A 27,560-nucleotide genomic window follows, 5' to 3' on the forward strand; every position below is an offset into this window, starting at 1 on the left:
GTTGCGGTCATGCTCGCCTCACGCACGCGCCCGCGCGTTGCCGAAGTTGAATTGTCTAACTTTTTGTACACGACGTGCAGCACAAATCATTGGAAGAGAGACTGATCCTTGGCTCGCTGTTTGTGAGTTTCCAGAATCTAAATAGTTATCAGGACATCAACAGGAGGGAATTCACATGGCAGAGCATCCCCGCTGAACTAAACGCAGGCCTATCAGGTAAAGTTATGTATAATTTTAATTTAAGTTAAAAAGGCTACAGCTGCGTAGCGCACAGAAGCCGTTGCATGGTTACTATCCATGGAGCGCCTGTCATTCACTCGCGGAGCGCTGTCTCCCTTTCTGTTCACCTGAGAGAACCTGCCAAAGCCTCTCCACTGCTTGTTTGGGTGGGTTATTTGCTGGCTGACCAACATCCCACCCCTCCTGTGATCATGGTTTGACTGTAGGGTGTATTCAGAGCCAGTGAGCAACGGACTTTCAAAATAATAATAATAAAAAAAAACTGCGTTAACGCGCGATAAAAAAATTGTCGGCATTAATTAATAAATGCGTTAACGCGATAATAACGCGTTAACTTGCCCAGCACTAATATATATATATATATATATATATATATCCCATAAAGATATAACACTTTCTCAGATATTTTTTTATCTTGTCTTAAGCATGTCGTCGTTCATGCGTTCTGGCACCTTGGAACGACGAATTAGATCTTGACCTTGAATGCGTCCACTCACTGTCCGAAGTATCACAGTCTGTAATGTCACAGTCTGAATTGTCACTGTCCAATCTTCGACACACAGGTGAACTTTGTCTTCGTCCAGATCGACGGGTGAACGATCTATCTGCGGCACGTCCATGGCTAGAACTTTCTGTGACAACATGTGCATCTCTCTCACTGACTACTTCGTCCCGATCAGATTCAGAATGATCAAATAAAGAGTGATCGGACTCCGAGTCCATCAACACCTCCAGCACTTGATCAGCCGTATACCTCTGCATTTGTCTGTCTGATATTTTGAGCTACATTCTCACTACTCCACTTCTTCACGTTAGAGACGATCGCAGTCTGTTGCTTTGATCTTTGAGTTGTATACTCTTTCAAAACATGCGCGTGGGTCTTCCTTACCGTATACCACCTAAAACACGGATACCCGGAAAATTCCGTGTTTGGCGGGGAAGCGTTTTTTTATAAAACCCGGAAAATTCCGTGTTGGGCGGGGAAAGAGTTAAGAAATGTTCACATAATGTCAAATTTGATTTTTTTTATTCCTGGAAAAGAAAGTGATTTATTGTAATTAAACAATATAAATTAACATATTTTTACTCATCAAACAAAAAATATGCATAAAAATGCCTATTTTAATGGAGGAAAAAATTAGGACCCCTAATAACTAGTGATACCCCCCTTTGTTGAAATTAATTCAGTGAGGTAAAATGGTGGAGTGGCTGATGTCAAAGTCCTTTGATATCTTTTTAAATCCTTTTCCACACTCATAAGCAGTGTGGGGGAAATATATGGGGGGTGTCCTAATTTATTCCTCCTCAAAAATTGCATTCTTTTAAAATTACAGTTCACAGAGAGTCTTAAAAAGGGCTTTCTTATTTTTAAATAGTTTATATAAATCACTGGGTCCTTCAGTATTGTTAAAATTGTTATTACATGTCCGTATGTTGAAAAATAGACAGGCTTTCATGGTGTCCTATTTTTTCACATGACTGTATGGTTGCCTTTATATAATTTAATAATGATAATTTATTATTATTATTATTTAATGATAGCTAACTGTAGCTGCTTCTCCTCCATTTTTGTTAAATCACTGCTGAGTAGGGGTGTCACGATTCTCCAAATCCTCGATTCGATTAAGTTTTCGATTCTAAGGTCACGATTCGATTCGATTCTCGATTTAAAAAAAAAAAATTAAAGCGCAGATTGCTATGCAATTTTTAGACTACATGTTTATGCATTATGCAATATAAATTTGTTCACAATGTACACTACACCATTGCCAAATTTAAAATATAACAAAAACAAGTAACATCATAAATGTAACAATAACTTTATTAAGTCAATTGGAAACTTAAGAGAAACTAAATGGCAGGTTACTTTGCTTTTGTAACTGCAGTCTTCTCAGAAGATGACATTTATGTTCACAATCACAACAAAACAAACAAAAGCAATAAAACAGCAATGTCCATAGACTCCATACTAGTCTTCTCTTCTCTGAACAATTAAGCATCTTAAACTATTTCCGAACAGTTATATTCTGTTATAAAAAAACATATACCACACAAATAACTACTTTTTATCCCCTGAGAATGATGACTGTATTTTTCATTCTTTTATGTTCTTCCTAAAGAGGGATATGTTGTTTTTTTTAGAGCTGCTCTAAGTTATCAAACAAATTTTTTTTATTTTTTTATTATAGAACAACTGTAACAATTTAGCAGTTTCAAGAGAGCTGCTAAAAAAATTACTATAATACTGTCAAAACATTAACTATTTACATTTTTATGGGCAGAGACAACAAATGTGATTTTTATATTTTCATGTTCTTCTTTAAGAAAATGAGAATGTCCACATTCTCTGGAGAGAGGGCTGCTCTTTGAGCCGTCACAATGTCCCCTGCTGTGGAGAAAACTCTCTCACTTGCCACACTTGTTGCTTGTACAGCAAGATGACGTTTGGCAAGCTTGGACAAATTTGGGTACTGGTGTTCATTATCTTTCCACCATTTCAGTGGATTTGAATCCACAGAAATTACTTTAACCATTTTGTATAGCTGAATCTCATCTTTCACAACATCAGGCCATGGTTTTGTTGCTGCTGATGATGCTGCTGCAGTGGAGGCTGTGGTGCTGAAAAAAATCACCAAACAGTTCACTGAGTGCTGTTCTCTTTGCTGGGGGGCTGCCTCTGCCGGTTGCTGCATTTTCTGGATCCTCTGCAGGGTTTTGGCTGGACCCTTCTCCTGAGGCATGAGACTGAAATATACAAAATACAAATACAAATATACAAATTAAATATACATATACAAAAAATAGTTGTTTAAGGCAGAAATTATATTTAAGTGTGACAACAACAAGACATATTTGAAATATTGAATTTTTTTTTTTTTAATTAATATATTATTAAATTGACAGAATTCTACTTTACAGAATAACATGGTTATTTCATCAGAATCATCACATTAGCCTAAATGCATCACATACCTTTGTGGGGTCCATTTGCAAGATTTTATCCTCTAGACAATTGAAGATCTCATTCCGAGATATGTCATCCAGGTGGGGTAAAGTCTTAAACCTTGGATCCAAGGCAGTGCTCTCATTCAGGAACTGTTGAAGTATTGGGTCTGAATACCTCTCTTCAAAGTTTGCCACTATAGCAGATTTAACATCCTTTACAATTGTTGAATCTGTGTCACTGTGTTTCATAGATGTCAGGATGGTGTGTTGTAGAGGCATGATCATGGACACAGTAGGCTGCTGTTCGGAACTCATCAAGGTTGTGACTGTTTTCAGGGGCTTCAGTACCTGACATACATCTTCCAGAACAGTCACATCTTGATCAGAGAGGGTGATAAGGTCTTTGGCATTTTTTTTATGTCCAAGTGCAGAATAGACAGCAGCTTGTTGCTCTAAATAGCGTGTGATCATGTCATAGCTGGAGTTCCACCGTGTAATGACATCTTGAACCAGCTTGTGAGGAGGAAGCTGAATCATGTCTTGTTTTGACTTTAAAACAGCTGCTGCAGTGGTGCTTCTGTGGAAAAAAGTGACCACCCTCCTGACTCTGCCCAAAAGACGGGAAAACTGGTTTACTCCCAACCCCTTCTGGGAGGCCAGATTCATAGTGTGAGCAAAACATCCGATGTGTGGAGACAATCCAGCTGCATGTGAGGCATTGACAATGTTCTTTGCATTATCAGTTGTCACAGGGATGGTTACATTTTGTCTGTCCAACTTCCATTCCACTACCACTTCCCTCAGCGCTTCTGCTAAATGTTCACTTGTGTGAGTTTCATATATGGGGCGAGTTTGAAGGACTGGATTTTGAATTTCCCAGTCATCATTAATATAATGTGCTGTGACAGTCATGAAGCTCTGTGTTGCTCTGGAGGTCCAGCAATCTGTAGTCAAGGCCACTAAATGTGCACTTCTCAGACCTTCAATAACTTTCTCCTTTACGTTGTTGTACAATGAGGGTATCACCGTAGCTGTGAGATGCGTTCTACTTGGGATTTCGTAACGCGGTTCTAGCACGCTAATTAAATGCCTAAATCCGGAGTTTTCCACCACCGAATAAGGTCGCATATCTGCAGCGATGAATACTCCTAAGGCGCTTGTAATTGCATTTGCACGAGTTGAGTTACTTGGAAATTTAATTCCAAATGAAGACGGGAGAGTAGTTTGTACAGTTGTTGGTTTGACCGACAAATCTATGTTTTTGTGCTGTCTGCGGACAAGGGCGTAGGTTTAGGGGGGGGACGCTAGGTACTAGTCCCAATCAATATTTTGAGATGACAAATTTGTCCCCACCAATATTTAGCAAGCTCCTTTGAACTGCTATTTTGATATTTGCGCTGCATTTGGATCTTTGCGCTGCCATTTGGATCGATTCCAACGGCCAGGACGACGACAGTACAAGATACGCCGTAATTTGATTGGCGGCGGGGTATCTGACAGGCAGGCTACACGCGCGGGCCGGGACTACTTTTTGTGCTTGCACTCACTGGCAGCGAGCGGGTGGTGTGTGCGCGTGTGTGTGTGTGTGCCCGCGTGACGACGCCGACGGTAAGTTACCAGGGCTGTCTCTGCGTGCCATATACAAAGGCCAGAGTAAAACATTTTAATATTCCGTTTTTTTTGCCCCTTTTTGTACTTTGTAGATCAGCTATGTCACCCAAGAAGAAGAAAGGGGACATACGAAGCTTTTTCATAAAGCAGAGTGTAAGTAGGCAAAAATAACTAGCAGTAGTAGTGACTGACCAGGCTTTCAAATGCAGATTCTAGTGGAAAATAGTATTAACTGGTGATCCTGGTTACCCAGGATATTGTTACAGTTAAACCTAGCTTGAAGCTTCTGCAATCATTCAAGGTTAGGAGCATTATTAGGGGTGTGCAGCACAGATAGACTCATAGAAGTCGCACTATCATGATAGAATGCTACGTTAGCAAGTCACTGAATGTTAATTAGCCTACCTTAACTTAGAATCTTGCCGTCATAAACAGTGGATCATCTGAGACATTTTTCGTTTCTACATTCTGTTTATGTAATGTATTTGTGAGTGTAGCCTACTTGCTTAGACACATGTGCTGGAAAAACATGTTGGCAATGTTAAAAAGGCAAAAGTTAACACTGTTGGTTATTCAAATATAATAAATCATTATTTGATTGATAATATCCAAAATAACAATATCTGGTAGGAGGGTTAAACTTGCTAGCCATAGGATAGACTACAAAATTAATTAACCATTTTGTATGCAGAAAAGACAGCATCAAACCACAACAGATTTACATTTATTCATTTAGCAGACACTTTTTATCCAACGACTTACAATTGAGAACAATAGAAATGACAAAGGAAATCACCATTAAAGCACTGTTACTTATCTTACAACAAAAAGAGGGGGGATTGGGGGCGGGGGATGTCCCCACCAAAGCTGAGACCAAACCTACGCCCATGTCTGCGGAGATGCGCAGCCATGTTAGTCGTGTTGCCAGTGGACGAATATGGTACACGCACATAGCAGAGCTTGCAAACTGTAGCTTTTTTGTCGACAACGCGAACGTTGTCAACATACCGCACTGCAAATCCAAAATACCTCCACACCGGCGACTTCAGAGAAGCAGGAGGGTGTTCAAGTTCCGTTGATGGGTCTTCGATATCTGCAGTTGCCATGATGTGTCAGTTAGAGGACTCGCAGCCTTTCAACAGGTGTTTTGTTTTCCGCACCGTGATGAGTCGTTCATCATGAATGAGTCATTCATCATAAACGATCTGTTCATTGCCTCTGTCACGCGACAAATGAACAAAAGACTCGGAAGGTAAATTGTTCCCTGTGTAAATTATTTTTCACTGCATTCATTATGTACATCCTCTTAATGTTCGGGGAATTTGCAAGTTAATAGTATAACATTTAAAGCCCCTGAAATGACTAGAAAAAAAGTTTAGTTAATTTTGATGAACGAGATTGAACAATAGAGTCTGTAAAACGATCCGAACTTTCCATCACGGACGCGACATGGGGCGTGGCAGTATCGACGATACCATTGAATTTATTTCGATCGATTTCGATTTCGAAATCGTGACACCCTTACTGCTGAGCATGATGGGAGGAATTTGGTGGGAAAAAAAAGCTAAAATAATCTTGTTGTAGTCTTGTAAATAGTGTCACTACAAGATTCAGTGTATGTAAAATCTTTAGTCTGAGACTAAAAACACTGAACCCAAAATCTTTAGATGTGAGCTGATAATCTTATAAAGTCTTTTCTAAATCTTTTCAAAGTCTTTAGGTGTACAGAAAGCATTAGTCTCACTGACTGAGCAATAATACTTGCTTGAAAACCCCCAAATTTACCCTAAAACTATATATGCGTAAACATCATACTTTTTAATGACCTAATCACTTTTAAGGAAGAAAATAGGCCTTTTTATGAGTCTTTATTAAGAAATAAGAATAATTTATTTAAATTGTAAATTATTATTACTATGATTATTAAAGACGTCTGTCTATAGAACCTGTCAGACACTTTTATTGTTTTTATATAGCCTTATTTAGACTTCTCGCTGTCTAATTTTCTTTTTGTGTCTGTAAATGGACTGCATTTATATAGCGCTTTCACAGACCCAATGGCCACCAAAGCGCTTTACAATTTGCCTCACATTCACCCATTCACTCACTCATTCATACACCGACGGACGACGGCAGCCATGCAAGGCGCCATCCAGCTCGTCGGGAGCAGCTGGGGTTAGGTGTCTTGCTCATGGACACCTCGACACTTGGTCAGGTGGAACCGAGGATTGAACCACCAACCTTCCGGTTTGTAGACAACCAACATGAACCACTGAGCCACTGCCGCCCCGCCGTCTGTGCCCCTTTTATAATACTAAGTTTGTTACAATTTGTTAATGTTAAATTGTAATTTGAATGTCATCTTGATGTGATATTTTAGTTTTTCTTCATTAAAAATAAATAAATAAAAGAATACCTGGGTCTCTGAGGGTTATAATATGAGACTTGATGTTTACAGTAACAAAGTACAACAAACTAATCTGATTTTGTCCTTACAGGGAAAACGATGGAAAAAACTGGAGGCGAAATCCATTCGAGAGGCGATGAAAGAGGAGGAGAAGAAACGTATCTACTTGGAAGAAGCAAGATAACAGGCCCAGAAAAGAAAGGAGGCTATTGAAAAAACTAAAACCCAGCAGTACCACCAGACTGACAGAGTCAAAGGCCTCCATGTGTGTGTCTTACGTTATTAGACCACAAGTCAAGTCAAGTCACCTTTATTTATATAGCGCTTTTTACAATACAGATTGTATCAAAGCAGCTTCACAGTGATAACATGAAAATAATAATAAAAAATTGGATCATCGTCCACCTTAAGGCAGATCTATGATATTGTTGAATATTAAATGCAAGTAGTTATTACCCTACAGCTTGTGTCAAAATGATTGATGGTGACCTTTGACCTTGCCCCTCCCCTTGCCCTTCCTGTTTCCGGGGTCATGGATTAACCTTTGACCTACCCCTCCCGTTTTCCGGGGTTGATGGATTAACCTTTGACCTAGCCCTTCCCGTTTCCGGGATTGATGGATTAACCTTTGCCCTAATGAGCGTTCGATCATTTGGTTGACAGAAAGTTTTGACAGGTTGTTTTGATGGATGATTTGCCCCTTTGACCGAGGGGTATAAATATGTCTGATGTTTTGGCTTTGATGGTGCCAGATGTTTTTTGAAATCCGGGGTTCCCTCCCTCCCACCCACTCTCACAATGCTAAAAAAGATCACAGATCGTGTGACACGATCCCTCCCACAAATATCTCTTAAAAGTGTATAAAATATATAGTTTAACTTAAAAAAGATCGCAGTGTGTCTGTGTGTGTGTGTGTGTGTGTGTGTGTGTGTGTCTGTGGTTGTGGCTGTTTGTGTCTGTGTGACAGTTGGGCAAAATAACATTGTTCATTCAAAATAAATATCTAACAGAGCCAATCATTTATTTTGACAGTTGTCTTTGATCCGGAGGTATTATAGAATAAAATCATCTTACTTTATCAGACGTTCCCCAAAGATGTTCCTCCGAGTGACTCTCTCGCTCTCTCACCGGCCTTTTTTCATGACAGCCATGGTCACCGCACTAAGCATCTGCGTCTGTGTGTGTGTGTGTGTGTGTGTTTGTGTGTGTGTGTGTGTGTGTTACATGATACCCTCCGCATTCCTGAGCTCACGCAGGGAGTGAGAAAAGAGATTTTGTAATAATGTTGTATATTTCACACTGGCTAGAGTTGAAAAATATTGATCTTTAAAACTATATAAATGAAATGTTTATAAAATAAATATCTTACTAAATAACTAAAGCTACATTGATCTTTAAAACTATATAAATGAAATGTTTATAAAATAAATATCTTACTAAATAACTACAGTTACATTGATCTTTAAAACGATTTAAATGAAATGTTTATAAAATAAAATATCTTACTAAAATAACTAAAGTTACATTGATCTTTAAAACTATATAAATGAAATGTTTATAAAGTAAATATCTTACTAAATAACTAAAGTTACATTGATCTTTAAAACTATATAAATGAAATGTTTATAAAATATTTAACACTAACATCCTGTTCATTAAAAAATCTTATTAAATTACTGAAGTTGAAAAGCATTCACTTCTTTAAAAGTATATAAATTAAATATTAAAATAAAATAAATACACATCTTACTGATCCAGATATTTTAAAAACCACAAAAGACATAAAAATCATACATCAATCATTATGTTTTAGAGAGATGAAATAAAAAATGATCTTACTTTTTCGGCAGGTTGAAAAAAGCTCTAAGATGTCCACACATTTAAGTTGTAAAAATCCCATAATGTTTCCAGGAGTGTTTCCCCCGATCACACAGGCATATGACAGTCTCTCTGAACGTGCCACATGATATCACCACATTCCTGAGCTCATTGCTGGGAGTGAGAAAAAGAGACTTTCTAATAATGTTGTATATTTCACACTGGCTAGAGTTGAAAAATATTGATCTTTAAAACTATATAAATGAAATGTTTATAAAATAAATATCTTACTAAATAACTAAAGTTACATTGATCTTTAAAACTATATAAATGAAATGCTTATAAAATATACAATATCATCCTAGTTGTAATACAAAAAGAGCACAGAGCTGCCATTGTGTGTGTGTGTGTGTGTGTGTGTGTGTGTGTGTGTGTGTGTGTGTGTGTGTGTGTGTGTGTGTGACAGTGGGAGAAAATAACATTGTTCATTTAAAATTATATAAAGCAGATAAAACCATCTATTTCACCATGTTGAAAAAAACATGTGTTTTTCACCTTAACTATTTCACTTCCCTGCACGCTTGACCGGGGGTGTTGTGTGTATGTGTGTTTGTTTATGTACTGGGCAATGAGCCTGAGAAACAGATGCCATTATCGTTTTATTACGCTTTGAAAAATACAGCTGGTGAACATATCAGTGACTGTCCTAACGTTAAAACATCTCTGAATCCTGAAAACCTCTAAGTCAGAGGGCCCGGGCGCGGGCTTATCTGTGTGTGTGTGTGTGTGTGTGTGTGTGTGTGTGTGTGTGTGTGTGTGTGTGTGTGTGTGTTACATAAGACCCCTCCAAGTGAGGACAATATGTATCATATATTTCACACTAAAGTTGAAAAACATTATGCTCTATATAAATGAAATGGTTATAAAATTTACATCTAGTAATTTACAAATATATTATTTCACACTAACTTAAGTTGAAAAACAATTTTCATGTAAAAGTATATTAAGAAAATGCTTTTATCGTTCATTTTTTAAATAAATAACTAAAGTTATTATTTTAGATAAAAATCATCCGACATGTTTTATAGATTAGAAGAATACATACAGGTTATGATCGGGTGTCAAAAATAAAATCATCTTACTTTTTTCAGCCGGTTTACGAAGTAGTTCCTAAGATGTCCATACATTTAAAGTTGAAAAGATCCCACAAGTAATTCTCTCTCCCCCTCGCTTGACAGGCATGCATTGTCTGTGTGTGTGTGTGTGTGTGTGTGTCTTTTCAGCGGTCAGAACGAGACATTGCATGTGTTCGATTAGTGTTAATCTTATTTCATAGTATAATCATTAAAAGTTTAAATTATATCTTTTAAAAATACAAGATATTTTAAATTAAATTAATTCATAAAACAAATATGCTACATCGTGGAAAAACTTTACTATATTTTTTATTTATCAGGGTACATGTAAAGAACTTTGAAATTTGGGGCTCTCACAAGTCATCTCACACATTGTGTGAAATGTTCAATAATTCCTCAAGTAGTATCTGTGCGAAAATCACCACATAGGCCTATAGTGCGACAGCACCAATGAAGACATTTAGAATCTGTCAGGCCAGCCCCCATTAGCTTCAGGATAGAGGGTGACAGAGCAGATGAGTCTCTGTGCATCGTGTAATGTTAGTCTGCTAACACCTTTCCAGAGCCAAAATTTTGTTCGTACTAAGATTATTTTAAATCATAATTGTAAAAGTTTAAATATTTTAAAATGAAAAGATGGTTTAAATGAAATCTTTATAGTTTTAATAACTCTATTCGTATCTTCTATTTATCTTTTAGAAGATTACTGTAAGGATTTTGTTTAACAGTGACCTAAAGTATAATTTTTATTAATATAGCCGTAATGATTTTTGTACTGTAACAGCATATTCTACCGTGTACACCTGAAAGCTGCATTTTTACATTTTCAAAATAAATAAAAATAAGTAATTTAATATAATTTCTAAGGTGTTTTGCGGCTCCATAAAATCTCTATTTTAAAATTAAATTATTATAAATAAAGTATATAACTCAATGAATAATAACACATATGCTACTAAAATGTATTCATACAAATTAAACATAGTTTTATCTTAATTAATATATTTATAAATATACATTTTATATATAAATTACATCTATAATTATAAAAAACTCCTTACATTTTCATAGAACTGAAGAAGTAGTAGAATCTAGATCTATGCAATGATAAAAAACAATTCAAAAAGCAAATAGTTTAAGTTGTGATAAACAAACAAAGCCCTCCCAGATCCTTCAGTGATAAGCTACAGGGTGAGATGAAGCTTCAGACCCGCACAGAGACGGAGGAGTTACAGGCCAGATGAGCCTCTGGGGCACAATTATGTCACAGCGTATGCAATGCTAGTCTGCTTTTCAGAGGTTTATTCAAATTAAATTCATTTAAAAGTATAATCTTAAAAGTTTAAATTAGATCTTTTAAAATTAAAAGACTGTCTAAATCAAATCTTTAAAGTTTTATTAAAATCATATCTTCTATTTATCTTCTTAGAAGACTTCTGTATGATATAAATGATTTGCATAAAGATATTATTTTTACTAAACATCGTTTGTTCAAAAATCAAATAAAAATGTTATAAATCAAGAACTGTCCTTTGGCATCTTAGATCTTATTTCAAATAGCATGCGACATGAAACATGTTGTCAAAGTTTGTCACAATGTTTTTGTTTTAAAAGAAATCCCAGGACTCTACATTGCTCTTATTTAGATTAAGTTGTATAATTTAGAAAATCACCACACATTTTCAGAGACGCTGCATAAGTAAAGTTTGTCTTGAGCGAATATTTTAATTTTACTCGTCTTAATTCAAAGTATGATCTTACTTTTTCTGCTGTAGCTATGACCTATTGTACGTATAAGATATATCATATTTACTTTTCTTGCATCTCTCAAACTATCCTTATTCATTGTGGAAGCACACAGGGTGAAACCCTTCACTGAGAATATACTATCGGTTATCTACTCAAAATATATGTAGAATTTTCAAATGCTAGCATTTGTTGATGCGACAGGCTGTCTGTTGGCCGCATGAACAGACTTTGGGGAGAGCTGATGAGACTATAGCAGAAAGCATGCCCCTTTGACCTCCTCGATTCAAACGCATAGTGCTCTCTAGCGCCACGCTTTTTCAAATGCGTGTTGCAACTACGGTAACCGTTATGTGCCAAGAAGCTACGACATGTCATCCAATAGCACTTCATCGAGTTTAACTATACACGTTCTACCGCTATGCTGCCTATTTAATGAATTGCACAACCACGGAATGAAAAAGCTTGTAATTTAGACCGTAACATTGACTTACCTGTCGAGAAGAAAGCAGGCAACTTCTCCTTCATTAGCTCTATCCACCTGGGAAAAGATATCCCGATATTTACCCTAGTTTTGAATTTGCCGGACACGTTTCACTTTAAATAAAATTTTTTTTTTTTTTTTTTTAAGCTTTATTATGGATTGTATTATGAAGTGCCGTGCAATCTTTCAAATTTGCCGGGGGAGTGACAAGCGCCTCTCACTGACCTCCTTGTGTCCCTTTCAGATGGTTTCAGTCAGCCGGCTCTGAACGAAAACGTGTTGTAGAAACGCGTTGAGGTAGCCTAGTGCTTTTTGTACCTCTCCGCTATTATAGTTTTTTCAAGATGGCGGAACGACATGGAGGCCACCATGGACTTACCCGTCAGAACATTGGCAGAGCTAATTTTACACCAATGAGATCATATTTATTAATAATGACATTGATTTTAGCTATTAAAATACTTTTTAAAAAACTACTATACCTTTAATATCAGATGTGTAAATTACAAAACTTTCAATTTTACAATTACATTTTTCAACCGAGTGAATCTACACATGGGAGATCTTCAGAAGTCATAACTTCAGGGGTCGATGGGGGTCCTGAGAATATTTAATTCCCCTCAAAACCAAAGATTTAGTTTAATGACACTAGTTTGCAACGGTCCCCCCAAGACCAAATAGTTTATACGATTTGTATCACACTTTTCAAAGGGTAATCTTACTTTAAAGTTTGAACAAAAATGTAAAAGCACTTCTTCATGTTTGCTGTGTTCTGACACAATGTCATTAATTGGTACTTTTTTTCCTTTAAACTTCTTTTTAAAATATAATTTTCTTATTTATACAAAGGTTCAATTTCAATTCATTTCCTAGCAAGTATAAAGTAAAAAATATGATATATGATATGTCTGATGCAATGTTTTTGCAAAAGAAATATGTGCTGCAAAACTCCAAACAGTTCAGCTCACAATGACGGCATTAAGGATGGCCGAAAACGTGCGTAAGGTGGTTTTCCAGATTTTCCACCAAAAAACAAAAACAAATACTGTATTAAACTTTTCAAAGATTAATCTAGCTTTTAAAGTTAGAATAAAAAACCAAACATAGTGTTGTGTTCTGACACAAGTCCATTAACCGGTTCTTTTATAAATTTACTTTCTACAAATATCAGCCTGATAAATATGTACTTAATACACGATTAAACGAGGCAATCATGCTACCAAATACGTCGGACACAATGTTTTTAAGAAAAGCAGTGTTTAAAACCAGATGATTTTTCTTTTTGACAGACCTACAGAAATGCATGTTGATTACTAAGTTTCAGGCATAGTGCAAACAATTAGATATTCTCCTGCTTAGTATGTGTGTAAATAGTTACGCTTAAATGTTTGGGTGTATTTTGTCACACAGTACCACGCTATAGCCTATGGACTAACTTTAAAACATATTCTTTATACAGGAATCACACGCGTCCAAAACATCCATGTAAGATTCAACAGACCAAATCACTAAGAAAAGCACCGTTTATAATAATAAATACACAAAAGTTTGCAAATGATGGTTTTATTACTATTCAGATAGCGGACAACACTGGTTCACATTTTGAATGTGTGTCTGTTTTAGGTGAAGACTTTTCTTTGAGAGCCGTCAACATTCAGTGTTTATAGGAATAAATGACCATTAATAATTTAAGTGTTTGTACTCTGAAGTATTTCTGTTTGAGAATGTTTGACTAAATTGCAACTTTCCCTCTATCTACGATGTGGAATCACACAAAGTATTAACATGCTGTTAATATAAGCAAGTATTAATTAAGTTACTTACTTATAAGTATTAACACGAAAAGTAAGCACATGCTGTTTTACACGTAAACTATTACAACGGAATCACATCTGACTATTGCACTGAGAGAGGCGTATTCATTAAGACTGTTAAACAAAGTTTGGTGTTTAAAATTAAAATTGCACAAAAGTAAATGCTAGAGCTCAACTTGCTAAAAAGTAAATTCAGCGTGAGCCATTTAAAACAAATACGAAAAGCCATTCGTGAGCAGTTTTGAATGTTTGTAATTGACATCATGTTTCTTTTTGTTTTTGTACAGTTTGCAAAAACTATAGTCTACGAACGTCGTCAAACAGGAATTTATGAAAAACATGAACCAGATATTTCTACATGAGATATTTCTTTTAGAACATCTACCTGCTACGTCTACGAAACATCGACATGAAAGATGAGTATTGCTGTTACCCATTAAACTTTTACGTTTCAAACTCGTCTAACTATTGCCCATTTCACAGCACAGTCATAGATACACAGTTATTTTGTGTATGTTGCTAAACAACAGTTAAGCTGGTTAAACAACGTGAAAGGCGGGATGATTCATTTTTATTCCGTCTACACCGATACTTTGACACAAGAGTTTTAGGCATAGGTCTTTTAGGCCTGATCCAGAAAACAGACGTTGTGTTTTATGTCTTAATAATTGTTCTTCTTTTTATGAAAACATATCGTAAATATCAATTGTTAGATAAATTATATCTAACTATCAACGGTTATATGTGAAACACGCTCAGTCGCATTAGAGTCGGATTCTTGTTTATATTGAACATTGTTATTGAACCGCTAGTGTTCTTAAATTGTTTACCACAGTTTCATTTTAACAACACTATGGTAACACTTATCGTATTTTGTACGGTGTTTTCTTTACAGTTTCACCCATGGATATCCGTTTCCTACAGTTAGCTGTAATGTTAGTGAACTCTAGGCCTTCTCTTTTTTTTCAAATACGACAGTATTTGCATGAATTGGCTTGATTTAATAAAATTATGGTTTAAATCGCATTATATTATTATACCATACTAGTTTTTAAATTGCGCTTAATTCTATATTTTAACTCTTTATGCGAATATAGAATACTGCACAAGGATCTCTGAAATATTTTTTTGTGTAAAACATCTATGTAGATCTATTTATGTTTCTACCAGGGACCCTCAAAATCTGGGCATACAACAAAACACAGTACATTATCAGAAAATTACTTTTGTCGCTTTTTTCTGAATAATCTCACCAAGTGCGGGTGCTTGATAACTATTATCAAGCGGTAATGACGTGTTTTACGTGATATTGATATCACGTTTTAATTTCAACTCAATACATTTGACTGCGCTAAAGGTCTATAATTGAACGTCTAAATATTTGGTAAAAGTTTCAACTCAATACATTTGACTGCGCTAAAGGTCTATAATTGAACGTCTAAATATTTGGTAAAAGTTAACTGAAAACCTGCGCAAAATATGTCCTAGCTACTTTCTAATATATTATATAATAGGATTATATAACATATATATATATATAATCCTATAGAATAAGTTATGAGCTCGGACATGATCAGAAAATATTTTTTTATTTCAACATAGTAAAGTAAAACAATAACGACATTTACAGGTGATCGAGCAATAATAAAAAGTCGCGGCACGTAATCAAGTTTTTCTCTAGGGCATAGTTGACCAGACTTTCAACTATTTCATCAGCATCTGTTCTTACATTTTTTGACAACAGTGACACACAGAGATCTGTTACAAACGTACACATACAGAGTAGTTCGTCGACTTCAAATTCCTCACAAGATTCATGCATCACATCCAGAACTTTTCTGAGGATTACGCCGACCGGTTCTTTGCCGCTTATAAACATGGGCGTAACATCTGTCCAAGATCCAACCAACCCTCTTATGACATCCATTTCTTTTTTGAGATTTTTCACACGTTTGGTATCCCTCTCGCAAGCGTTGTTGTCATCATACGCAGCCTCGATGATCCTGTGCATCAAGCTAACCATCGGGCCTCTAAAATGATCTTTAAACATAGAGTCTTGCGTAGCTCTTAAACGACACTCTTTCCCGGTGCCGCACTCACACGCCGGATGACGCAGTGTCCCCGCTACGACAGAACTCAACGGGGAGTCGCTCTCCATCAGCTTTTGCGTCCCCATTTCTGAAGTTTTTAGATTTTTTGGTCCCCTATTCGATGATGAAAGATTCTGTAATCTCCTGGAGGTCCTTACAGTACAATCGTCCAGGCGTTGTACGTTAACACAGTTTTTGGGTTAGAAGTGTGAGTCAAAGAAGTTTGCGTCTGACAAACAGGAAGGTTGAAGCGGCCTTTGACTCACACTTCTAACCCAAAAACTGTGTTAACATACAACGCCTGGACGATTGTACTGTAAGGACCTCCAGGAGATTACAGAATCTTTCATCATCGAATAGGGGACCAAAAAATCTAAAAACTTCAGAAATGGCGACGCAAAAGCTGATGGAGAGCGACTCCCCGTTGAGTTCTGTCGTAGCGGGGACACTGCGTCATCCGGCGTGTGAGTGCGGCACCGGGAAAGAGTGTTGTTTAAGAGCTACGCAAGACTCTATGTTTAAAGATCATTTTAGAGGCCCGATGGTTAGCTTGATGCACAGGATCATCGAGGCTGCGTATGATGACAACAACGCTTGCGAGAGGGATACCAAACGTGTGAAAAATCTCAAAAAAGAAATGGATGTCATAAGAGGGTTGGTTGGATCTTGGACAGATGTTACGCCCATGTTTATAAGCGGCAAAGAACCGGTCGGCGTAATCCTCAGAAAAGTTCTGGATGTGATGCATGAATCTTGTGAGGAATTTGAAGTCGACGAACTACTCTGTATGTGTACGTTTGTAACAGATCTCTGTGTGTCACTGTTGTCAAAAAATGTAAGAACAGATGCTGATGAAATAGTTGAAAGTCTGGTCAACTATGCCCTAGAGAAAAACTTGATTGCGTGCCGCGACTTTTTATTATTGCTCGATCACCTGTAAATGTCGTTATTGTTTTACTTTACTATGTTGAAATAAAAAAATATTTTCTGATCATGTCCGAGCTCATAACTTATTCTATAGGATTATATATATATATGTTATATAATCCTATTATATAATATATTAGAAAGTAGCTAGGACATATTTTGCGCAGGTTTTCAGTTAACTTTTACCAAATATTTAGACGTTCAATTATAGACCTTTAGCGCAGTCAAATGTATTGAGTTGAAACTTTTACCAAATATTTAGACGTTCAAATATAGACCTTTAGCGCAGTCAAATGTATTGAGTTGAAATTAAAACGTGATATCAATATCACGTAAAACACGTCATTACCGCTTGATAATAGTTATCAAGCACCCGCACTTGGTGAGATTATTCAGAAAAAAGCGACAAAAGTAATTTTCTGATAATGTACTGTGTTTTGTTGTATGCCCAGATTTTGAGGGTCCCTGGTAGAAACATAAATAGATCTACATAGATGTTTTACACAAAAAAATATTTCAGAGATCCTTGTGCAGTATTCTATATTCGCATAAAGAGTTAAAATATAGAATTAAGCGCAATTTAAAAACTAGTATGGTATAATAATATAATGCGATTTAAACCATAATTTTATTAAATCAAGCCAATTCATGCAAATACTGTCGTATTTGAAAAAAAAGAGAAGGCCTAGAGTTCACTAACATTACAGCTAACTGTAGGAAACGGATATCCATGGGTGAAACTGTAAAGAAAACACCGTACAAAATACGATAAGTGTTACCATAGTGTTGTTAAAATGAAACTGTGGTAAACAATTTAAGAACACTAGCGGTTCAATAACAATGTTCAATATAAACAAGAATCCGACTCTAATGCGACTGAGCGTGTTTCACATATAACCGTTGATAGTTAGATATAATTTATCTAACAATTGATATTTACGATATGTTTTCATAAAAAGAAGAACAATTATTAAGACATAAAACACAACGTCTGTTTTCTGGATCAGGCCTAAAAGACCTATGCCTAAAACTCTTGTGTCAAAGTATCGGTGTAGACGGAATAAAAATGAATCATCCCGCCTTTCACGTTGTTTAACCAGCTTAACTGTTGTTTAGCAACATACACAAAATAACTGTGTATCTATGACTGTGCTGTGAAATGGGCAATAGTTAGACGAGTTTGAAACGTAAAAGTTTAATGGGTAACAGCAATACTCATCTTTCATGTCGATGTTTCGTAGACGTAGCAGGTAGATGTTCTAAAAGAAATATCTCATGTAGAAATATCTGGTTCATGTTTTTCATAAATTCCTGTTTGACGACGTTCGTAGACTATAGTTTTTGCAAACTGTACAAAAACAAAAAGAAACATGATGTCAATTACAAACATTCAAAACTGCTCACGAATGGCTTTTCGTATTTGTTTTAAATGGCTCACGCTGAATTTACTTTTTAGCAAGTTGAGCTCTAGCATTTACTTTTGTGCAATTTTAATTTTAAACACCAAACTTTGTTTAACAGTCTTAATGAATACGCCTCTCTCAGTGCAATAGTCAGATGTGATTCCGTTGTAATAGTTTACGTGTAAAACAGCATGTGCTTACTTTTCGTGTTAATACTTATAAGTAAGTAACTTAATTAATACTTGCTTATATTAACAGCATGTTAATACTTTGTGTGATTCCACATCGTAGATAGAGGGAAAGTTGCAATTTAGTCAAACATTCTCAAACAGAAATACTTCAGAGTACAAACCCTTAAATTATTAATGGTCATTTATTCCTATAAACACTGAATGTTGACGGCTCTCAAAGAAAAGTCTTCACCTAAAACAGACACACATTCAAAATGTGAACCAGTGTTGTCCGCTATCTGAATAGTAATAAAACCATCATTTGCAAACTTTTGTGTATTTATTATTATAAACGGTGCTTTTCTTAGTGATTTGGTCTGTTGAATCTTACATGGATGTTTTGGACGCGTGTGATTCCTGTATAAAGAATATGTTTTAAAGTTAGTCCATAGGCTATAGCGTGGTACTGTGTGACAAAATACACCCAAACATTTAAGCGTAACTATTTACACACATACTAAGCAGGAGAATATCTAATTGTTTGCACTATGCCTGAAACTTAGTAATCAACATGCATTTCTGTAGGTCTGTCAAAAAGAAAAATCATCTGGTTTTAAACACTGCTTTTCTTAAAAACATTGTGTCCGACGTATTTGGTAGCATGATTGCCTCGTTTAATCGTGTATTAAGTACATATTTATCAGGCTGATATTTGTAGAAAGTAAATTTATAAAAGAACCGGTTAATGGACTTGTGTCAGAACACAACACTATGTTTGGTTTTTTATTCTAACTTTAAAAGCTAGATTAATCTTTGAAAAGTTTAATACAGTATTTGTTTTTGTTTTTTGGTGGAAAATCTGGAAAACCACCTTACGCACGTTTTCGGCCATCCTTAATGCCGTCATTGTGAGCTGAACTGTTTGGAGTTTTGCAGCACATATTTCTTTTGCAAAAACATTGCATCAGACATATCATATATCATATTTTTTACTTTATACTTGCTAGGAAATGAATTGAAATTGAACCTTTGTATAAATAAGAAAATTATATTTTAAAAAGAAGTTTAAAGGAAAAAAAGTACCAATTAATGACATTGTGTCAGAACACAGCAAACATGAAGAAGTGCTTTTACATTTTTGTTCAAACTTTAAAGTAAGATTACCCTTTGAAAAGTGTGATACAAATCGTATAAACTATTTGGTCTTGGGGGGACCGTTGCAAACTAGTGTCATTAAACTAAATCTTTGGTTTTGAGGGGAATTAAATATTCTCAGGACCCCCATCGACCCCTGAAGTTATGACTTCTGAAGATCTCCCATGTGTAGATTCACTCGGTTGAAAAATGTAATTGTAAAATTGAAAGTTTTGTAATTTACACATCTGATATTAAAGGTATAGTAGTTTTTTAAAAAGTATTTTAATAGCTAAAATCAATGTCATTATTAATAAATATGATCTCATTGGTGTAAAATTAGCTCTGCCAATGTTCTGACGGGTAAGTCCATGGTGGCCTCCATGTCGTTCCGCCATCTTGAAAAAACTATAATAGCGGAGAGGTACAAAAAGCACTAGGCTACCTCAACGCGTTTCTACAACACGTTTTCGTTCAGAGCCGGCTGACTGAAACCATCTGAAAGGGACACAAGGAGGTCAGTGAGAGGCGCTTGTCACTCCCCCGGCAAATTTGAAAGATTGCACGGCACTTCATAATACAATCCATAATAAAGCTTAAAAAAAAAAAAAAAAAAAAAATTATTTAAAGTGAAACGTGTCCGGCAAATTCAAAACTAGGGTAAATATCGGGATATCTTTTCCCAGGTGGATAGAGCTAATGAAGGAGAAGTTGCCTGCTTTCTTCTCGACAGGTAAGTCAATGTTACGGTCTAAATTACAAGCTTTTTCATTCCGTGGTTGTGCAATTCATTAAATAGGCAGCATAGCGGTAGAACGTGTATAGTTAAACTCGATGAAGTGCTATTGGATGACATGTCGTAGCTTCTTGGCACATAACGGTTACCGTAGTTGCAACACGCATTTGAAAAAGCGTGGCGCTAGAGAGCACTATGCGTTTGAATCGAGGAGGTCAAAGGGGCATGCTTTCTGCTATAGTCTCATCAGCTCTCCCCAAAGTCTGTTCATGCGGCCAACAGACAGCCTGTCGCATCAACAAATGCTAGCATTTGAAAATTCTACATATATTTTGAGTAGATAACCGATAGTATATTCTCAGTGAAGGGTTTCACCCTGTGTGCTTCCACAATGAATAAGGATAGTTTGAGAGATGCAAGAAAAGTAAATATGATATATCTTATACGTACAATAGGTCATAGCTACAGCAGAAAAAGTAAGATCATACTTTGAATTAAGACGAGTAAAATTAAAATATTCGCTCAAGACAAACTTTACTTATGCAGCGTCTCTGAAAATGTGTGGTGATTTTCTAAATTATACAACTTAATCTAAATAAGAGCAATGTAGAGTCCTGGGATTTCTTTTAAAACAAAAACATTGTGACAAACTTTGACAACATGTTTCATGTCGCATGCTATTTGAAATAAGATCTAAGATGCCAAAGGACAGTTCTTGATTTATAACATTTTTATTTGATTTTTGAACAAACGATGTTTAGTAAAAATAATATCTTTATGCAAATCATTTATATCATACAGAAGTCTTCTAAGAAGATAAATAGAAGATATGATTTTAATAAAACTTTAAAGATTTGATTTAGACAGTCTTTTAATTTTAAAAGATCTAATTTAAACTTTTAAGATTATACTTTTAAATGAATTTAATTTGAATAAACCTCTGAAAAGCAGACTAGCATTGCATACGCTGTGACATAATTGTGCCCCAGAGGCTCATCTGGCCTGTAACTCCTCCGTCTCTGTGCGGGTCTGAAGCTTCATCTCACCCTGTAGCTTATCACTGAAGGATCTGGGAGGGCTTTGTTTGTTTATCACAACTTAAACTATTTGCTTTTTGAATTGTTTTTTATCATTGCATAGATCTAGATTCTACTACTTCTTCAGTTCTATGAAAATGTAAGGAGTTTTTTATAATTATAGATGTAATTTATATATAAAATGTATATTTATAAATATATTAATTAAGATAAAACTATGTTTAATTTGTATGAATACATTTTAGTAGCATATGTGTTATTATTCATTGAGTTATATACTTTATTTATAATAATTTAATTTTAAAATAGAGATTTTATGGAGCCGCAAAACACCTTAGAAATTATATTAAATTACTTATTTTTATTTATTTTGAAAATGTAAAAATGCAGCTTTCAGGTGTACACGGTAGAATATGCTGTTACAGTACAAAAATCATTACGGCTATATTAATAAAAATTATACTTTAGGTCACTGTTAAACAAAATCCTTACAGTAATCTTCTAAAAGATAAATAGAAGATACGAATAGAGTTATTAAAACTATAAAGATTTCATTTAAACCATCTTTTCATTTTAAAATATTTAAACTTTTACAATTATGATTTGAAATAATCTTAGTACGAACAAAATTTTGGCTCTGGAAAGGTGTTAGCAGACTAACATTACACGATGCACAGAGACTCATCTGCTCTGTCACCCTCTATCCTGAAGCTAATGGGGGCTGGCCTGAGGCATCACAGATTCTAAATGTCTTCATTGGTGCTGTCGCACTATAGGCCTATGTGGTGATTTTCGCACAGATACTACTTGAGGAATTATTGAACATTTCACACAATGTGTGAGATGACTTGTGAGAGCCCCAAATTTCAAAGTTCTTTACATGTACCCTGATAAATAAAAAATATAGTAAAGTTTTTCCACGATGTAGCATATTTGTTTTATGAATTAATTTAATTTAAAATATCTTGTATTTTTAAAAGATATAATTTAAACTTTTAATGATTATACTATGAAATAAGATTAACACTAATCGAACACATGCAATGTCTCGTTCTGACCGCTGAAAAGACACACACACACACACACAGACAATGCATGCCTGTCAAGCGAGGGGGAGAGAGAATTACTTGTGGGATCTTTTCAACTTTAAATGTATGGACATCTTAGGAACTACTTCGTCAACCGGCTGAAAAAAGTAAGATGATTTTATTTTTGACACCCGATCATAACCTGTATGTATTCTTCTAATCTATAAAACATGTCGGATGATTTTTATCTAAAATAATAACTTTAGTTATTTATTTAAAAAATGAACGATAAAAGCATTTTATTAATATACTTTTAAATGAAAAATGTTTTTCAACTTAAGTTAGTGTGAAATAATATATTTGTAAATTACTAGATGCAAATTTTATAACCATTTCATTTATATAGAGCATAATGTTTTTCAACTTTAGTGTGAAATATATGATACATATTGTCCTCACTTGGAGGGGTCTCATGTAACACACACACACACACACACACACACACAGATAAGCCCGCGCCCGGGCCCTCTGACTTAGAGGTTTTCAGGATTCAGAGATGTTTTAACGTTAGGACAGTCACTGATATGTTCACCAGCTGTATTTTTCAAAGCGTAATAAAACGATAATGGCATCTGTTTCTCAGGCTCATTGCCCAGTACATAAACAAACACACATACACACAACACCCCCGGTCAAGCGTGCAGGGAAGTGAAATAGTTAAGGTGAAAAACACATGTTTTTTTCAACATGGTGAAATAGATGGTTTTATCTGCTTTATATAATTTTAAATGAACAATGTTATTTTCTCCCACTGTCACACACACACACACACACACACACACACACACACACACACACACACACACACACACACACACACACACACACACACACACACACACACACACACACACACAATGGCAGCTCTGTGCTCTTTTTGTATTACAACTAGGATGATATTGTATATTTTATAAGCATTTCATTTATATAGTTTTAAAGATCAATGTAACTTTAGTTATTTAGTAAGATATTTATTTTATAAACATTTCATTTATATAGTTTTAAAGATCAATATTTTTCAACTCTAGCCAGTGTGAAATATACAACATTATTAGAAAGTCTCTTTTTCTCACTCCCAGCAATGAGCTCAGGAATGTGGTGATATCATGTGGCACGTTCAGAGAGACTGTCATATGCCTGTGTGATCGGGGGAAACACTCCTGGAAACATTATGGGATTTTTACAACTTAAATGTGTGGACATCTTAGAGCTTTTTTCAACCTGCCGAAAAAGTAAGATCATTTTTTATTTCATCTCTCTAAAACATAATGATTGATGTATGATTTTTATGTCTTTTGTGGTTTTTAAAATATCTGGATCAGTAAGATGTGTATTTATTTTATTTTAATATTTAATTTATATACTTTTAAAGAAGTGAATGCTTTTCAACTTCAGTAATTTAATAAGATTTTTTAATGAACAGGATGTTAGTGTTAAATATTTTATAAACATTTCATTTATATAGTTTTAAAGATCAATGTAACTTTAGTTATTTAGTAAGATATTTATTTTATAAACATTTCATTTATATAGTTTTAAAGATCAATGTAACTTTAGTTATTTAGTAAGATATTTTATTTTATAAACATTTCATTTATATCGTTTTAAAGATCAATGTAACTTTAGTTATTTAGTAAGATATTTATTTTATAAACATTTCATTTATATAGTTTTAAAGATCAATGTAGCTTTAGTTATTTAGTAAGATATTTATTTTATAAACATTTCATTTATATAGTTTTAAAGATCAATATTTTTCAACTCTAGCCAGTGTGAAATATACAACATTATTACAAAATCTCTTTTCTCACTCCCTGCGTGAGCTCAGGAATGCGGAGGGTATCATGTAACACACACACACACACACACACACACACACACACACACACACACACACACACACAGACGCAGATGCTTAGTGCGGTGACCATGGCTGTCATGAAAAAAGGCCGGTGAGAGAGCGAGAGAGTCACTCGGAGGAACATCTTTGGGGAACGTCTGATAAAGTAAGATGATTTTATTCTATAATACCTCCGGATCAATGACAACTGTCAAAATAAATGATTGGCTCTGTTAGATATTTATTTTGAATGAACAATGTTATTTTGCCCAACTGTCACACAGACACAAACAGCCACAACCACAGACACACACACACACACACACACACACACACACACACACACACACACACACACACACAGAAACACTGCGATCTATTTTAGTTAAACTATATATTTTATACACTTTTAAGAGATATTTGTGGGAGGGATCGTGTCACACGATCTGTGATCTTTTTTAGCATTGTGAGAGTGGGTGGGAGGGAACCCCGGATTTCAAAAAACATCTGGCACCATCAAAGCCAAAACATCAGACATATTTATACCCCTCGGTCAAAGGGGCAAATCATCCATCAAAACAACCTGTCAAAACTTTCTGTCAACCAAATGATCGAACGCTCATTAGGGCAAAGGTTAATCCATCAATCCCGGAAACGGGAAGGGCTAGGTCAAAGGTTAATCCATCAACCCCGGAAAACGGGAGGGGTAGGTCAAAGGTTAATCCATGACCCCGGAAACAGGAAGGGCAAGGGGAGGGGCAAGGTCAAAGGTCACCATCAATCATTTTGACACAAGCTGTAGGGTAATAACTACTAATGCAACTGTTTTTCTGTGGTGAAATGTTAGTAGAAACGATCCTCTTGTTGTTCTAGAGCGCTCTGAGGCTGGCGGAGGTCCTGAAGGAAAGAGAGGCTCAGATCGAGCTCAAGCGCATGAGGCAGAACGCCAGCAGAGCCGTGGACAGAGAGATCTTGGCCCGAATGGCTTGCAGAGAAGAGCAGGCGGTCCAGCAGGAGCGACAGAAAGCACTGCAGAGAAAACGAGACCAACTGGCCATTTCTGAGTGCTTGAAACTACAGTAAGGAGAAATTAAAGTGCATTTATGCTTCAGTGCATACACAGCTAACACAAATATGCTCTAATGACTTTTTGATAACGTTCCAATTAAGATATAAATGTTATTTCTGAATGTTCCCTAAACGTTCAAAGTGTCAACAACATTTAAAATGTTTTTATTTTTTTTTATTCTTCAAACACTGTGGGAATGTTACTTTTGAACAGTGTTGGGGAAAGTTACTTTTAAAAGTAATACATTACAATATTGTTTTACGTTAAAATTAACTAATTGTATTACTTAGTTAGTGTTACGTGCCCACTAAATGAGTTTGAACAGGGACAACATAACACATAAAAACGACACCTCAAGCGTCAAATGACAATACAAAAACAATTTATTGTCAATGGTTTAAATGATAAATAATTGAGTCACAAAGAAAGCATGGTGGTAAAATGAATAGTAAAACAAACAGAAAGAAAAACCCTCCTCACAGCTGTCTTTCGGATCAAAGCTCTCTCCTGCCTCCCGTCCAAAAAGAAAGACAATATTCCGGTGAGTCTTCCGGGTCCGCTGACTGCTGTTCTAGCTAAACCTACACTAAACAACGTGATAACCCAACACCAATACCACCAGCTCGAAACAAAAGAAAAACGGGTAAGACGTAGTACATACACAAGCGTCCCGCTAAGAACGGCATAAGAAAGAAACATGAAACATGACGCTGATCATGTAGACGCCTCTGTGGAGACGAGCGCCTGAGAGCACTCCGAAGGGCGCGCGCGCTGCCATCAGAGACGACTCAGGAATGAAAGTGAGAGCGTCAACACGGGTGTGAGAGAGAGAGCGGATGTCGATCTCGGCGTCCTTATAGTAGCAAGCCCCGCCCACTCGCAGCTGGCGAGACGTCACGTGACCTATGGGGAGAGACAGCGAGAAAGAACAGCACAGACATTGTTCCCAACAGGCTGACCAACGTAACACCCCCACCCTTAAAGAAAATAAATTGGGATTAAATCAATAACCAATAAACAGATTATAAATAAACAGATTATAAATAACATTTACAAACCCACAAACAGCGAGGACTCCGAAACATGCTGAACTAAAACAGGGAAGAGAAAAAAAAATTAAGCAATTTATTTGGCAATTTTCAACAGGACCGAGACAATGCATCTGCAACTACGTTGTCACGTCCTCGAATATGTCTAATCTCCAAGTTGCAACCTTGAAGGATCAAACTCCACCGCATTAAACGTTGGTTGGAATTTCTCATGCGATCAAGAAAAACCAAAGGGTTGTGGTCTGTATAGACCACCACCGGACACAAAGCACCTCCGACATAGACCTCGAAGTGCTGAAAGGCAAGCACTAGAGCAAGGGCTTCCTTTTCTATTGTCGAATAAGCACGCTGACAGCGGGTAAACTTACGCGGAAAAAAACAGACAGGGTGTTCAAAACCATCCCCGTCCTGTTGCAGAAGAGCGGCTCCCGCTCCCAGATCACTCGCGTCAACAGCGATGGAAAAAGGCAGAGAAAAATTAGGAGCGGCTAGCACAGGCGCAGTAGTCAACAGTGCTTTTATAGAGTCGAAAGCAGCTTGACTCCGTGAAGTCCAGATATAAGACATCTTCGGACTCAGCAGATCAGTGAGAGGTGAGGCAAGAGCAGAGAAGTTTTTACAAAACGACCGATAGTAGCCGACCATGCCAAGGAAGCGGCGGAGTTCGCGGCGGGTTGTTGGAGAAGGATAATTCAAAATCGCCTCCACTTTAGACTGGACAGGGCGCACCTGCCCCCGACCAACCACTTTACCCAGATACACCACAGTGGCCTGGCCAAACTCACACTTAGCCAGGTTAATGGTCAAATTAGCTT

General features: G+C 36.1%; 1 pseudogene; it reads left to right on the top strand.

The window, feature by feature from the left end:
* The window catches only part of LOC130102001 (cilia- and flagella- associated protein 210-like), a 65,730-nt pseudogene that overhangs the window by 17,221 nt on the left and 20,949 nt on the right, over positions 1-27,560 (top strand).

Source organism: Rhinichthys klamathensis, unplaced genomic scaffold, assembly GCF_029890125.1.
Source record: "Rhinichthys klamathensis goyatoka isolate OS25496 unplaced genomic scaffold, OSU_Roscu_1.1 h1tg000264l_1, whole genome shotgun sequence".
Taxonomy (NCBI): domain Eukaryota; kingdom Metazoa; phylum Chordata; class Actinopteri; order Cypriniformes; family Leuciscidae; genus Rhinichthys; species Rhinichthys klamathensis.